At 42.6% G+C, this 16,374-nt stretch overlaps 1 protein-coding gene across 3 annotated transcripts in view; it reads right to left on the bottom strand.

The window, feature by feature from the left end:
* The window catches only part of KMT2E (lysine methyltransferase 2E (inactive)), a 57,254-nt gene extending 47,834 nt beyond the window's left edge, over window positions 1-9,420 (bottom strand). For 2 of the 3 annotated variants that reach the window (XM_019283549.3, XM_010395643.4), the window contains exon 1: window positions 9,104-9,420. The gene's annotated coding sequence lies outside the window, so the exon portion shown is untranslated. Of the gene's footprint in view, window positions 1-467; window positions 525-9,103 lie in introns of all 3 variants that reach the window. The other variant, XM_010395644.4, reaches the window with a different exon arrangement.
* Between the last annotated feature and the right edge of the window lie 6,954 nt (window positions 9,421-16,374).

Raw genomic sequence — 16,374 nt, 5'->3', positions numbered from 1 at the left:
TTATGAACATCCTGAGACAAACACAGGATTTTACCTTCAACAAAGAGCACAGTCACATTTGGAATGGCAGCCAAACTTTATGAATTGGTCAGAGTTTAGTATCTCAAAGAAAGAAATGAAAACCCCTGTCTCCTTCATGATATCCAAGATTTATGCATAAAAAAATTGATTTATGATAAAAAAATTATCATGTAACAAGGTTTCCATCAGTACACAGGTCATAACATGCACTACACAGACTCTAGTCTGCACAGAGCAAGCCACACTTTTAAGTATAAACCAAGAGTAAGTCTGCCAGTTTACCCAAGTCTCTGCTATACAGCAAAGCTGCTTTCCACTGGACATAAGCCATTTTCCTTTACTATCTGGTCCAACAGTGCTGCCCTTGCTTATTCCCATGAGTGAAAGCAGTGTCTCTTACTCAAATATTTACATCAGTCCCTTAAAACATGAAGACTTGCCCTTACCTCCTCACTCTCTTCACTCCTTTTCTTCTCTCAGTGGAAGTTAGACAAAATATGGGACTAGGAAGAGAAAAAGAATGAGTGGTAGAAGGGAAATAAAGGTAACAGCAGTCACAGAAAGAGTAAGAATGAGTTTATTGAACAGAAATCTATCAAAGACACAGTAAGCAGAGATACTCAAACACCATGCTTACAGATTTTGTTTTCTATTTGCAGAACTCAACCAAAATTGAAAATTAACTGCAAATTGCTTGATGTCTCTAAGTTTACTAAACACCTGCTATACAACTGAAAGTAAGTCACACAAAAAAAGGCCTAGCCATTCAAAAACCATAAATTATTTGAGCTGGAGAGTCAAAGAACTGTAAACTACAAAACAAGTACAGCACATGAAGAGAAGTAAGAGAAAAATTATTTTTTCATAGCAATATCACTTATTGCTTGAAGAAGTATATATATTAGCTACCTGACATTAGCCTGCTATGGTATATCACAGAATGTAAAATGCCTTTAATGAAGAATTCAAAAGCTAAGAACACTAATAAAGTGATTTCCCAGTAAAAGTATCTTGGCTTTATGTCATTTTTTGTGTCAACTATTTTACTGCAAATGCTTATTTCTCCATCTAGCACAAAATGATAAAAAGCAGTTGATTAAACTTAGACAAAATGCCTGTGACTTAACAATTGCTCACCAAGAAAACATTACATCTGTTACCTTACGTTGTTACTCTTGACAAACATCCTAAAATATAAAGGCTTTCTGCAAGTAGATACAGTCCACATTCTGTAAGAATTCTAATTCATGTCTGTAACTGTATGGGCTAAGTTTATTTTTTTTTTATTAAATATAACAGTAATGGCAATTCAGTCACCAATATTCCTCCCAACAAGTACAGATTTTGGGATGGAAAAATATGTGGCTAAAAATAGATACTGGTGTTGCCTTCAACACTATAAACATTTTGCTGGCTTCATGAAATCAAATAGACTAATTATTTTTTTTCTATGCTGCTTAGTAAGACTTGGGAGTCTACTGTAATTATTAGCTACCTACTACAGAAGAAGTAAATTCTTTTGACTTATTTCAAGTCTGACACTTCAGCTAAACATATTTTTCTTTTGATAAGTTTTCACTTATGTAGATTCCAAAAACTAGCTCCTCTTTTTAATCTGTGGCATTTGATTTACCTAACTAGATCAACAGTGCTTCTACTTCTACCCATGGAAGCAATTTGTAAGCATTCGCCCAACTGCTACACTTAGGCCTAGGAATCTAAACAGAAGCAAGTCAGAAAGTCAGTCTTTCAAACACACACTTTTAATTCTTTCTGGCAGTTAGAAGAACTCCTTTGTGTAATTTTAATTACAGTTCGACCTAGACTATATTTTTTGGTAACAAAAATATTCTTGGTAACAAAAATGTTCTTTACAAAAACTTGGGGAGGGTACTGGCAAGAAAAAATGAGGGAACAGATGGAGGGACTATATCATGTTCAAGGACACACACAAAAAAACCCGAAGTGTTAAGATCGAAAGACCTTTCCTACTTTCAAGAAAACAAACCCCAATTTATTTTCAATTGCAATTATCTTGCAAAACTGTATTATCTGGGTTAGGAAATTTAGATTCCATGCATTTTAACTCTATAGCTTTGTGCTTTCAAAGGAGGTTTCAGTATGTATTTTTGACTGTAGTAACAGAGATAGAAAATACCTAATCTTCAAGCACAAAGAAATTCTGCCCAGCAATGGAAGCTCAACACATGGCTTTTAATTTTCACTACTACTGCCACACAGAAGGGGACAAAAAGATGCAGTGTTTGGCTTTCATTTGTCTTTCAGCACAAAAGATATGACTGGAAAGTAAGACAGAGAACAAACATTTAGAAGAACCCCACAACACAGTCATGCATAAAAATCCTGCATAATATTAAAGGTATTAAAGATTCACATCAAACGTTCCTATTCTAAGCAAAAGAAATTAAAAAAAATCAGTGAATTACTTGGTAAGGCATTTGAGGGAGGAACCTTACCCTTATCACCAGTAAAATAACTACTGTATTGTTTACGAATTATATATAAACTATTCATGTTTCTTCCACAGTTCTAGAATGATAGGTTTGGAAACCAAAGGAGACATGTAATCACTCTGTACCTTCCTCAAAAGCTATATATAAACTGCTGCAACTCTCAAGTCTTCAGTTTAACCAGAACTGACTAAAACCACTCCTTATTGGAAACGTTTCTTTAAATCAATAGTTAAAACAGGATTAACCGTCTAGACTTGGAATATCATCTGTCTCGTGATACAGTTTTCAACCCAGCCCCATTATAACCACTCTAATTAGAAGTTAGGTGCCTCTGTCTACTCAAGGCAACCTAAGAGCATCACCAACTGTTAAAAAGTATCTTTAGCTCTATCAATTTAGAAAAGTTAAAGAGTAATGAACACCAAACAAATTTAAGTATTCAGAACTCTTCAGGGTAAAAGACCCAAATCTACCATCCTGTATACAATTTTAAATTCTCAAGTGGCAAATACAGGCTGTTAGTTTCATCAGTTTCTATGACTGATAAATAACGGTTCTGCACAACATCCTTAACGCTAAAATGGAGAGACATGAATGTGATGGACGGACCATTTGGTGGATATGGAACTGGCTGCATGGTTGCATTCGCACAAGTTGCGAGATGTCAAGCTTGATGTTAAAGTGGAGACAAGTGATGAGCGTCATTCCTCATGAACTGGTATTGGGACCACAGCTGTTTAAAATCTTTGTTGGTGACATGGATTAAACAGTCTCAGAAAGTTTGTCAACAACATGAAGCTCTGTGGTGTGGCAACACTCTGGAGGGAAGGCATATCATCCAGAGGGACCCTGACATGCTTGAGAGGTGGGTCTCTGTGAACCTCTTGAAATTCAACACAGCCAAGTGCAAGGTGCTGCACCTGTGTCAGGGCAATCTGAAGCACGAGTACAAGCTGGGCAGAGAATGGGTGGAGAACAGCCCTGAGGAGCACAGAGGCTTGCAGGTGCTGGTTCACAAGCAGCACAACACAGTTCGGCAGCATGTGCTCACAGCCCAGAAAGCCAACCATGCCCTCGGCTGCATCAAAAGCAGCATGGGCAGAAGGTCAAGATTCTGCCCCTCTACTCCACTCTCAAGAAATCCCACCTGCAGTTCATAAAGCTCTGGGGTCCGCAACACAAGAAAGAAGTTGACTTGTTAGAGCAGATCCAGAGGAGGTCACAAAGATAATCCAGAGGGCTGAGCACCTCTCCTACAAAGGCTGAGAGAACAGGGGTTATTCAGCCTGGAGACAAGAAGGCTCCAAACACCTCAATGAAGCCTTTCACTACCAAGATGGGGCTTATAAAAAAAGAGGGAGAGTGACATTTTACGTGAGTAGATAGTGATAGGACAACGGGGAAAAGTTTTAAACCAAAAGATGAGAGATTTAGATTAGATGGTAGGAAGAAATTCTTTACTGTGAGAGTGCTGAAGCACTAGGAACAGGTTGCCCAGGGAAGCAGTGCATGTCCCATTCCTGGAAGTTCAAGGCCAGACTGGATGAGGCTTTGAGCACCCCAGTCTAGTGGAAGGTGTCCCTGCCCATGGCAAGGGCATTGGAACAAGGTGATTTTCAAGGTCCTTTCCAACTCACACCATTCTGTGATAAGGGGGCCAGCAACAGATTATATGTCTTCCTTCTTAAATTGCAATATAGATTACAATAATGTAGTGAAAATTTAGTCTTATCATCTTGTCTTTGAACTTGATGGCAATTTTTTTTTGCGATGAAGATATAAAAGTGAATGATTACCTAGATTACAATGGTATCAAATACACAAAACGCAACTACAAATGAAAATAAAAATAAAAAAGCTTTCCTTAACCTGAGCCTGCAGTATGAAATTTTTATATCCACACTATCCAAGTGCTAACTTAAAACTAAACTGTAAAACTAGGAACAATACTATTTTGGCAAGTGCCTGATTTGCAAAATTGCTGGTCCCTTCCAAGTCTCAGTTAGGTTTTACAACACTGGATCTCCACCTAAGCAATGCATGAACTATCACATGAAACAAGAGATAGCACTCTTGTAATACAATATGCAAAAGTAACAAACACACTCTACTTGCACAGGGTGCAATCTGTGTGTTACTATAATATATTCCTCACATGCACTTTTGAAATACGTAACTTGAATGGACACTGACTTACCATAGTTCTTACCCATATTTTAATTCTGAAAAATAATATACAGGGTCAGGCATGTTAAAAAAATACTCTGTGGAACAGAACTATCTTCAAAGGTTTACAGATAACCTTAATTACTAAAATTTTCTAACAACCAACACAGCTTAAAATCTTGCCTGTTTCATTAACACATTAAGATTTGCAAGAGGAAATAATGTCATTTTCTCCTAGCAAGTATATGAAACCTTGAAAAGGTTTCTTTTAAGTACTTGTTTGTTATGCCTTAAAGGTAACAGCAGTTTTTCTTTGAACACAACTACAGCAGGTTTTTTCTGTAATATGAAGGTCATGAGCAGAATTTTGGATCCTCAAAGAAATCAGGTTTTGTGGGTACAATCCTTTGGTTACTAAGAAAATGTGAACACTGAACTAGACAGAAATATCCATCTTGCACAATTCCAAAGTCCACTATAATTAATATTTTAAATAATCCAGAATTTGGAAGGATGTAATTGAGGGTTTTTTTCCTAATCCACGTTCCACATTTGCTGGAACCTTTTTTTCCCCCAGAGATGCCTTAAGTGTCACTCTCAGCAATAAATCAAAACTATTATTTGCACAGTGGAAACACTTGAACAGTGTACCTGTTGAAAAAACACTGTCCAACGAAATTTGCTTTTGAGAGATTCACAAATACTCATTTGTATGGAAGTCATGAGGCAAATAACATAGATGCACTTCTTTAGGATCTCTGCAGAAGTCTGAATTGGGTTCTATTTTGTATCTTCACCCATCTATACCCCTCCTACTAAATTTTGTTAGAATGTCGCATGACAACAGCAAAATACTTTAATTAAACTTTCATTTACATTGATCTCGTCAGAACAATACCACGATTCCACAATTACATACACCACTCCTTAACTCAGTCCCACAAATAGTCCTTACTAAAATTAGTATTAGCATGCATGCAAAATTAAGACTGTCCTTAGTCAAACCAAGATCAGAACTGGAGAAACACCACGGCCTTCAGTGTGACACTGATTTCTGTATTTCTGCTGCTTTCCAACAGAACTTTAATAGTTGTGTGTGCTGAAACTGTGCAAGAGAAATCAGGAGCTGCATTACCTCAAAATAACCTGAAGAGGTTACTTAGTCCTAAGAGAAACTTTCCCTAGATTTAGTCTAAAGAGTCAGTATTATTTCCCCTCTGGAATTTCCCAGACAGCAAAAACACTCACCCAAAAGGCTAAGTGACAGTTAAGCAAATTTTTCCTTCAGACACAAAAAGCTTCAAGATACATATATGGTTTCATAACTTCAATCCATACTACTGCATTTGTAACACAATATTTGTGGAACAGAGACGTATCTTAAAAAAAAAAAAAAGAAATTTAGATTTCAAACCTTCCCCCTTTCAAGAGGTTTGTATTAGGTTGGGGGGGGGAGAGATATTTCATTCTTTATGAATATATAAATAAAAACATCAGTGGAGTTAAAAAATAAGAGTAGAATTTGTTTCGTAGACTCATCATCTCCTTAAAAAAAATCACAGATCTGTTTTTACAAATGGAGAAACAAGAGTCACAAAGGCAAACTGACTCATTAAAACTCATACAGGAAAACTCTGGAAGATCTCTCTAAATTCCCAAGAGGTTCTTAGTGGAGAAAACAAGCTATAAAATTTGAAAATTTGTATTTTTTGGGTTATTTCATTACCCTCCCCCAAACACTTTTTGTGAAGTGTACAAAGTTATTTTCCTCTAATTGTGAATCAGATGTCTGCTTGAGAACATGACAGAGGCCATGAAGAGTTGCAGACTGTACAGCCCCCTAAGTCACAATGTCAGAAAAAAATCAAGAATAGGAGCTTTCAACTGAAGGAAAGAAAAAACGGAAAAAGGTTTCCATAAAGGCCCATATACTCTTTAGAGTTTTTTTTCATGTACTTTTAAATAAAGAGAATAAGGCATGGTTTAGGAAAAAAAAAAAAAAATCACATTTATATAAAGATGATGGGAGCATGCATTACTGGAGAATTAACGAAATCACTCAGCCTCTGGCCTCAAAACACACTAAAGGTATGCATTAACAACACCCTAAAAGTCTAACTGTCTTACTGTTTAACTTTAGGTATACCTTAAATCCCACATCAGTGTTTCTAAATGGTATCCAAATTAAAATTCATCAGAGATTGAAGATAGCTTTGCCACTTCAATACCTTCAATATCACTTCTGATTGCTTAAATCCAGAAGGTTCTAAAGCTATACTGGAAGAGGAATTAATATCTCATTAATTTAAAGGATGAGATTAAAGACAGGCACTAAAAAAAAAGTGAAAAATTATTTTTTGTTATTTTGGCTTAAAACATACAGTTTGCAGCCTCTATAGTATGCATCAGAGTACGCTACACCAACTACCAAATAATGAATCCTTGTGACCTCCCTTCCCCCCACTCAACCGTATTTATAGTGGTGATACTAAAAGGTTCATATTTCATTTAGGAAAAAAATTAGGGGTTACGAACTGCCCCTTCCCTCAGTATTTGTGCATGTATTACCACATATACAATTTATACAGCAATACACAAAATAAATTGAAAAAAAATTGTAATGCCAAGATTACATGGCAGCAAGAAATTTCATGTCTTTAAATAAAGTAACAGGTTATAATCTTGCATGCATTATTCCCTTAAATTCATTTCGTATTCTCCAACTACAAATAGATGGAATTACTACACTGATGTCCAGTGAAGGTATTTCCTGGAAGATGAACATGAGGTTCACAAATGTGTTTCCAGGAAGAATTTAGCTGACTGCCTCAGTGATCTTAATCTACTGCTCGTGTTGATAAATATTACCGATTTTATATCGTTAGTAAGACAGACACAGGACAGTACTGATCGCAAACGCAGCAGCTTTTCCAATTTACTAAACTGACATACATATTACCTTACAGCACCATATACACACCCCTCGAAGGAGCTGCTTGAGTCTGTTGCCTCTTTCCACCCCCCTTCTCCCCGACAAGAGTGGTCTCGTTCACTTGCCTTTCACACACATAACCAATAAAATTAATCAGCTGGAACACAGCATTTTTAAATCACAGTAAAGTCAAGAGGTGTTTTGTACGTTATTTGAAGGGAACAGCCTTTTCATTTAAACATAGTAAGACACTAATATGCTGCAGACAAACGCACTGCATGGGGTGTGGAGGACCCGAGCTGATTAGATTACCACAACATCAGCCTGAGGCCGCCATTTTTAGAATCTCTAAAGGACAAAAGAGGGAAATTAATAAATTTGCTCCATATTTTTTTAAAAGTAACTTTAGAAGTATAGTGATGATAATCAATTAATCATGCATTGTAAGTACTGCCGTGGATATCTCCTGCTTTTCTCTGATCTGAACCCTGAGTAACAGAAACGCTTCGTTATTATTCCTTTAAGGTACTGTAAATAAATGGACTAAAACATTCCTAAATCTAGATGCAGCACTGAACTTCTGCTTTTGACGACACGTAGTAGGTACCATTTTAGGGACCTCAGGGCTTTCAGACACCGCACATTCCCTAATAGACGAGTATGGGGGAATACAGGACCTTTATAATCAGACTATATTATGTTTCTCTACCCTATTTAGTAGTACACAGTGAACCGTTTGTTTCTCCTCCCCTATGTCTGCAGCAATACGGTCTAACCCACCAACACTTACTGCTTCAGGAAAAAGACTGAAATATGCCACCCAAGGAACACGAACACTGGCTGCAGAAACTAAAGCAAGAAAGGGGTGCACCACTGTAACTACTTACAACCTCGAGAAAGGGGGTGGGGAGAATGATCCCCTTTTAAATTGGCACAGAAACTCCTGGGGACAGCTCTCCGTTTGTCCAGGTTACACCACGAAGCGGAGATATTAACAGGGAGGCAGGCGGGGAGGCGGGGGTGTGGAAGGCAAAGAGATTAGGCCTATAACGAGCCATTTTAGTACCACAAAGCAAAAATATACAGGATGGAGGAAAAGAATAGGCTTCCCCAAGCTTCATAAAACTCAATACGCAGTCCCAATAACGCACAAACCCGTTCTGAAAACCGTCAGCCCAAGAAAGCCTATGTTGTCACATAATAGCTCCTTTTGGCTCATTTTCCAAGCATAATGCATAAATCTGGCGTAACTGCCAAAAAATTCTCCTCAGCTCCTCCAGTTACAGTAACCCGCCATATTCATAAGATATAGCGACAGCCTGCCATTTTTAACCAAACCCCACAAAAGGATAAGCAAATTGAAGGCAACTTAAACAGAAATTAAACACATTTCAGGGTGGGAAGGAGTTATACTCGCACCGAAGCTAATGAGACGTTCCCGTCGCATTTCATTCCCTTTTTCCACCCCCCCTCCCCCAAAGCACCCACAACAGAATAACCAAAGACTCACCTGTAATGGTCACAGGCCAGGCAACAGGACCCCTCAGCTGAGCCCCTTCTCTATCCCAACCAAAACAATGCAACAGCCCACTGCGGATATCCCTACCCTAGGCAGGACTCAGCCCTCAGTAGGCTCCAGCAAAAGAAAGAAAAGGGCAAGAGGAGACCCCCCCTCCCCCCAAACCTAGCTCAGTGTGCAGAACCCTACAGGGACCAGCTCAAAAGCGCCTTTGCCCTGGGACCTGTGTACAAACCCCGCTGCTGCCGCCGCTGCTCCCGTGCCTCCCTCCCTCCAGCCTCCTACGCTCTCTTCTATGTCACTGCCTCTCTCTGGGAAAATGGCGTCCGCTCTCCCCTCCCTCCCCCTGCACGGGGCTCACCCGCCCCGCCTGACAGGGGCAGGGTTACCAAGGCGAAGCCAAACAGCCGCCATTTTGCTTACGGGCCGGGAGCGCAGCCCGCGCCCGCCGAGCCCTTAGAGTCCATTTTGCAACACGCTGAATGGCTCGGGGGTCTGGGCGCGGCCGCGGCACCAGACTGCGGCAGGGGCTGGGCAGGGGGGCCGTGAGGCGGGAAGTAGGGCAGCGGAGGAGGGGCGGCTGCAGCGGGGGCTGGCGCCGGGGGCGATCCGCAGCCCCGGCGGCGTAGCCCGCGCGGGAGGGGCGGGGGCTCCGTCCTGGCCTGTTGTGGGCCCGAGCGCGGGTGGGAGCAAGGGTGTCTGAGTCACAGCTGCATCCTCGGAGGAATAAGCGCAAAAACTCCCTCCTCGGCCGCTATCACACCCCCAACCTCCGGCTTCTTCCTCACGACCATCGATGCTCTCGGCATATGTGTTTTTTGTGAATCTCAAACAGCACATTTTCGGCCCAAACCGCGAAAAGCCGGGCAGACCCGCCGGATCTCACACACGCAGAAGAACTGAGGGGCGGGGAAGAGGGGACCGAGAAAGGAGCGGGAGTATTTGCAGACCTGCTCAGGAGGTTTTGACTGAAACTCTGACACTCGAGGTTGAGAATCTTCCCCGAAGCGCTTAGGACTCATATATAAGGCAAGTGGGAGAAAGCTTCTTTCCTTAAAGCGAGTGGGACAGCACTCGCTGAAGGCGTTTCTGTTCTGCAGGGAACGAGACAACCAGCGAACGAGCCTCGTTTGCCCTTTAAGGGACAGCGCTCGGGAAGCAGGAATGGCGCCCTTCCATCCCGACCAGCGGGCGCTGCCACAGCCAGGAACTCGCTCAGTCTTTCAGGGCAGACACAGCCTTTGCCATTCGTAAGGAGCCCCTCTTCCTGCTACCATATCTCCTCCCAGCTCCCGCTGTACCCGTACGCCGCCCTGCCTCCCTTGCCCGGCTTCAGCCCCTCCAGCGATACGGCTGACTGAGGGAGGGGAGGCGGCGGCTGGGGTTTCGTTCGACGCCCACCAGGGGCTGAGCGAGCCTCCTCCAGTGCGCAAACTCGGGGCACCAGATAAAAGCTGGGCTGGCAGCTCTTTCTCTGCCTCGATGGAGCCGCCACATTCGGGTGATTGGAGAAGCAGTTAGCAGCAGCGTCATAGACTAGCGTCCCCCCACACCTTGGGCACAGAGAGTTTGGGGCTCTAAACAGCTGCTGCTGCGGCAGGAGGGAGCCGAGGTGAAGGGATCTGCTAGCTGGTTGGACGCAGAGGAGGCGGCTGTAATGGGGCATTAAGTCTGAGGGAGGAGGGGGGGTGATTAAACGTCTTGTGATCATGGCGGAGTCTATGGGTATTTTTTTCCTGTCTAACTCTTCTGTGCGTGTGTCTCTTGTTTCTTTCTCTCTCTCTCCTTAGGGCGCTTGGCTGGGGCTGCTCGCTCGGGTTCTGCCTGTTGTTGCGCGAAATGGCGGCTGGCGTCTTGGTGGGTTTGGTTGTCGGTTTTTTGTGTAGGGTTTTTTTTTTTTCCCCCCATTCCCCTCCCCGCACTTGTGCCTTGGCTGCGGCTCCGCAGCGAACCGCGGCGGAGGCCGAGTCAGGAGGGGGGCGGGAGCGGCGGCGCAGCCAATGGCCGGGCCGGCCGGGGTGGCCCGGCGCGCCCTGATTGGCTGGTGCTGACATCATCCTGCAGCAGGGGCAGCCGCAGCTGGGCAGGGTCGGGAGCTGCCGGGGGAGGCAAAGGGAGAAAACAGGCGCCATGATCCCAGCGTCAGGGAGGACTCCGCGGGCAGGGCGTCCCTGAAGAGCTGGCGAAAAGGAAAGCAGGACCAGGCCTGGGCTTTTCCTTCCCAAACAGTACCGGGGCTGTGCGGAGAGGAGTGGGGAACGAGCGAGAGGGGAGCAACTCGTGCCTGCCTTTGTAACTGCGTCAGTACAAGATGGCGCAGGGTGTCCCTGGAGAGGGAAGGGAGTTGCACGTCCGCCGGAGGTCATGTGACCGCGTTGCATTCCTGTGGGGTTTGGCTGCGGACCAAGCTGGCTTAGGCGGCGGCGGCGGGCTGCCCGGGAGAGCCCGGGCTTCCCTCCCCCTCCTCCCGCACAACGTCGTCGGTCCCGCGCTGGTTCCCTTCCCCCATCAGACTTATATGCACGAGGGTGTAGCTGCTGCCGAGGAAGGTTCTCGCTTCTCTCCTTACTCTCCACCCACTTCCAGGGTGTAGCTGCTCATGGGGGAAGCTTTCCATTTCGCCCCCTCTCTGCGCAAGGCTTTACCCACCGCCAGGGAAAGTTCTCCCTGGGCGCCTGCTGGCTCCGCCCGAGTGTGGGAGCCGGGTGCGTTCACGGTAGTGCTGCCCGCTCGGTGCGAAGGCACTCTGCTCTAAGTTAAGTTCCCGGGGGTTATGAAGCGGTTCTTGCCGGAACAGTCGTTTTAAGCGATGTCTAAATGACTTCATTAAAGCCGCTGAGGAAAACGCACAGGCTATGCGGAGTTGTTCTTCTGATGAGGAGGTCTTTGCTGTTCTAGTGTTGCTCTGCCGGGGGTACGGGATGGAGGGGCCAAGGGAAAATCTGCCCGGTGTTCATGACTTTATTCTGTTTGAACAGGAAAAACGGATCGCTGTTCTTTGTGTGTTGTTGATTCCTATTGCAGGAGTTGAGCAGCTTTCTGTGGAGTGATGGGTATATTCCTAAATCAGGCCGCATACGGCCTGCGTCTTTAACATGGGAATTGATGTGGATGCTTAGTGCAAATGAAAAATACAGTCTGCGAATATGATGAACGTTCCCCATGTTGTACTTTGAGATCCATAGGAAAATGAACTTGTTACACAGGTCTGGATAGGCCTGGAAGGTTGGCAAATCTATTTTCTGGGTGTCTTATTTCAATATTCGATGGATGGGAAGCAAAAAATGTATGTTTTCCAATCCTAACTCTTTTCTTAAAGGAGTGCAACTCCTCTTACTGTTTGGTTGAGGTTCTCGTGTTTTCAGAGCAGTTTAGTGCTGGTTCTCATGTCTTGTTCTTGTATGCCAGGGTGTAAATTTAGCCACTGCATCTAACCCCATGAACAAATTAACAGTTAAAATTGTTGATGGTTTAATATGTTGGTTTGTTCTATTTAGAAATGTTTCACTTTTTTTGTTCTTAGTCCGTCCCTAGGCAGATAGGATTTTTTTTTTCTTTTTACCTCCACAGTAGTAACCTGATAGCCTGAATATTTCACAAATGTGCTGTTTGAGAACTACGGGAATTAAAGTAACTGACTGTATGACTAATATACAAGATTCCTGTATAATAGATGCTCTTTATTATGCGTTACATAAGTAATATGGTGAGGTGGAGTTCAGTTACATAAGAACTGACTGGGGACTTGGGAGCTACTGTAAGTAGTTCATACTGGTCGCATATATAGCCTGCAGAGCATCCCTATATTGTGGGAGGAGGGGTAGAAAAACAGGATTAGAAGCATCTAACAGCACTACATTTTTCCTTTGTAGGTTTATAGAGGATACCAGTTAAGCATGACACAGTGTGAAGCTTTCAAAAGCCTGTAGTGTCATTTGAGCTTAGGTTTTAGGACGTAAGCTCTGGTTTCTGAAAGAGCAATCCCCCCTTTTTTGTGTCAGAAGGTGGCTGTCAGCATTGTGCCAGCTGACTTCTGTGCAGACTATAAAGCGCAAGATTCTTGAGTCCTAGAGATTGTGAGGCTGTGGTGGTTTTTTTCTTTTTTTTTTTTTTTTTAATAAAAAGCTTACTGGAAATGGTGTTAGGAGGAGGCAGTTGGTTTGTTGATCAAACATTAAAATGACTGGATTACTGATCCTTCTTGTGTAGGCATTGTATGACACAAGGTAAATACTCCCTTTGTAATGGAAGCTTCCAGGGATGCTTTCAGTGTACAGTGATTCTTTTAATACAGCACAGATTTATGTGGGACTTGACATTGTGACTACTTTGTTGCAGATGTGTTTAAGGAAGAACATTAATTTGAACTAAAGATGAGGGGGAATAAACCTTTTTGTTGCTACTTGCATTTAGGCATGTGTTCTATAATTATGAAACAGAGTAATTGCCTGCCTCACTGTAAAATAATTGTTTGAATGCTTATGTTAGAGAATGGTTTATATAGAAAATCAGCTAGAATTTTAATTCTTAAACCAGCCTTTTAGGTAACTCACTTTGATACAGATTTTGCTTGAAAACCAATAAATGAATTATTTTAAAAGTTCTCTGTATAACTCACAGCTTATTGCAGCAGTACTTGAACGGAGGTGTGGCTGTGCTTATATGAAGCTATAGGCAAGTTTTAATGAGCTGGTAGTAACTTCTTGTTTCAAGGTTGTTTTTATTAGCAGTTCTCAGGGAAGCAGTATTAGTTATCTTCAAAGAAGCAGTAGCTCCAGCAGTGTTGCAGTGCAGTCTCAAAACAATGTCTTATGGATTCTGAATTACTTGTGCTGCAGGAGATGAGTAAAAGCAAAATGTGCATATTTCTTTGAGACAGGGGATTTGCCCAACAGCCAGTCTGATGCAAGCTGTGTTTTAATCTCGAAGGAAAGAAAAGATCTGTAGGAGAGGGAGACTGGGTAAAAAGTGGCGTGTAGTTTACATTTATGGTAGCTTACCGGGGAAACTAACAATTTCTATTGAACTACAATTTGTTCTTTAATGGGGATACTTCAATGGGCTGGATGTTCTCCAACAGTTAAACTTGTGGTTCTAACTTGCCATGGTAGCCTGTCTGTGCACGTATGTGTGGTCTGAGCCCTTGCTAAGACCTGTTATTTAAACACCGTTGTTTACCTTTGGCCCTGCAAAGGGACTGACAGGAGTTCAAGGGTATTTAGGGGAGAAAGGAGAGAGATGCTAACAGTGTAATCGATCTGACTATGCATTAATGTCATAGTTGAGACAGTTGAAGTGCTCATGCTGAAAGATGATCCTGCACCTTTTTTCAGTTGTTCATTCTTCATGGGGGAAGTAGTAGTGAAGAATGGATCAAACATAAGCCTAATTGTAATGGATGGTTCTCTAATGTGAATCTTCATTGTGTGGCTTGACAAACGGTCCTGTTTGTATGGAAGTAGACAGAAGCAGCTGCTGGGAAAATGGAGATGTGCAGGTTTTAATTGTTAGTGAAGTTAGGTGTGCTTTTTGTCAGGAAAGCTGTAGTTATTAGGGAGTTTTGAGGGGCATGTCTTAAAGGCTTTTGGCTAATGTAGCCAGAATCACTGAGTCAGGCACTCTCAAAAAATAATTCTGAACCTTGACTATATAAGTCATTGCTAGATTGACCTCCAGTTGTGGGTGGCCAAAGCACTTCAGATTCACTGAAATTGTAGCCTGTAAAATTAAGTGAAATGTTATTCTCAACTACAGGCTAGTTAGGTGTTCACAGGATTTTAGATTTAAGCATATTTTTTTTGGTACAGGGTAAAACTTGAAATAAGCTTGCTTCTTCCAGAAGTGGCTGATAATCTAATAGCTGGGGTATTCAGTGAAGAATTATTCCTACAGGATGAGTTCTTAGCTAATAGCAAAAAGTGATACCTGTGGGTCTCAGTAATCACTAGTCAAATGAATTTGCATTATTTGCGAGGTAAAGGAGTTCTAGTGACTGACAACTGATCAGTTTATCGACCTGGATGTGGAAGGACTGTTGAATGCTCAAACAGCAGCAGGACAGGAATTTCCTTTGCGCACTGCTTCAGGCTTTGTGTTATAATGAGCCTTTCTGAAAAAGTTGAGATTAGTAAGGTTTTGCTTTAGGAGGAAAATAGGTTATTGGCTAGTTCTACAATTCTTAACAGTTGAGTTCCTCACTTAAAGAAGCAACTTTAAAGCTGTTGTGTGGCCTCCTAATCCTGGGATTAGTGGGAATTAGCACCAGGTTCACTGCTATCACCTTTGGATAGTGAAGTGGGGCAGTGGTTTTTCTCCTTCCAGAAGTAACCTTGTTACTTGAAGTAGAGTCTGATGAGCTCCTAGTTGCTTTGGAGAGCAGTATTAAGGTCCATGTAGCTACTTTCATGAGTGAGGTAGTGCTCAGACATGACTATAATGCAGCACTATCCCTGAAACACTGTCAATAGCAGTTCTTTGATGAAGATGAAAATAACCAGTGATTGAATGGTTCCCGAGTAGTATATGCACAACGGTACTTTTTGAGGATCTTTAGGAAGAAAATGGGGGGAAATACTGCCAGTTTGGAGACTTGGACTGTGCCAGAGTTGGGAAATTACTGAACTGGAGACTTTAACATCCCAAAAGTACTGCTGAAGGTGGTCCTGTCACAGAAAGCAAGAGTTTGTGTTTCTTGTAAGCTCAGAAACCAAGGAAATCTTAGCTGCTGTGTTTTTGTGCTTATTACATGTTGGACAAAAGAAACCCTACTGAAACTTCTTACTGTGACTGCTCCATCTGTGAGCTTGTTAATGTGGCATGGTCATGCAGTAGATGTTACTCAGAAGTAGAAATGCAGCAGTATATCATGTCTCTCCAAAGGTTTAGCTTGTGAGGACTGCTGTAGTCCTACTCAGTGTGGTCTGTTAAGACTCAAACCAGAAATACTCAACAGGCTGAGAGAGCTGGAGTTTTTCAACACAGAAAAAAGAAGGCTCTTGGGGAGACCTCACTGCAGCCTTCCTGTATTTAAAGGTGGCTTATGAAGAATACAGAGTGACTTTTTACATGGGCAGACAGTGATAGGAAATGGGTTTAAACTAAGATGAGAGATCTGGATTGGATGTTAGGAAGGGATGCTTAGAGGATAGTGAGGCACTGGAACAGGTTGTCTAGAGAAGTTGTGGATGTCCCATTCCTGAAAGTGCTCAGGGGGAGATTGGATGGGGCCCTGAACAACCTGGTCTGGTGGAGCTGTCCATGCC

Source organism: Corvus cornix, chromosome 1A (genome assembly GCF_000738735.6).
Source record: "Corvus cornix cornix isolate S_Up_H32 chromosome 1A, ASM73873v5, whole genome shotgun sequence".
In the NCBI taxonomy this organism is placed as follows: Eukaryota; Metazoa; Chordata; class Aves; order Passeriformes; family Corvidae; genus Corvus; species Corvus cornix.
Note: the sequence above shows the minus strand (reverse complement) of the source record. Positions and strands in the feature narration are given on the sequence as shown.